Here is a 656-nt window from a genome sequence, read left to right on the forward strand (position 1 = left end):
CGGCTTATAAAGAGCACAGAGGTATTATCTTACAGTTCTGGAGATCAGAAGTCTAATGGGTCTCCTTGGGATAGAAGTCAAGATGTCTTCACAGCTGAATTCCTTCTAGAAAGTCTAAGGGGCAACCCACTTTTTTGCCTTCTCCAGTCTCTAGAGACTGCCCACATCCCTTGTCCCATGGCTCCACCCTCCATCTTCAATGGCAGCTGTGGTTGACTGAGTCTTTCCCATCTCTCATTTCTTGGACCCTTAAGCTGCCTCCTTTTTCTATTCATGGACCCTTGTGATTAGAAGGGCTTCATCCAGGGGCGCCTGGGTGGCTTAGTCGGTTAAGCGTCCAACTTTCGCTTAGGTCATGATCTCGCGGTTCGTGGGTTTGAGCCCAGTGTCGGGCTCTGTGCTGACTGCCAGCTCAGAGCCTGGAGCCTGTTTCAGTCTGTGACTCCCTCTCTCTCTGACCCTCCCTTGCTCACGCTGTCTCTCTCTCTCTCCTAGAAATAAATTTTAAAAAAACATTAAAAAAAAAAAAGAAGAAGGGCTTCATCCAGTTAGCCCCAGATACCCTCTATTGTAAGATCAGGAGATGAGCAAACTTAATTCCTTCTCTCACTTTAAATTTTTTTTTAATGTTTTTTTTTTTATTTATTTCTAGGAGA

This window comes from Hyaena hyaena, unplaced genomic scaffold (genome assembly GCF_003009895.1).
Source record: "Hyaena hyaena isolate Hyena2069 unplaced genomic scaffold, ASM300989v1 scaffold_1433, whole genome shotgun sequence".
Classification (NCBI taxonomy): Eukaryota; Metazoa; Chordata; class Mammalia; order Carnivora; family Hyaenidae; genus Hyaena; species Hyaena hyaena.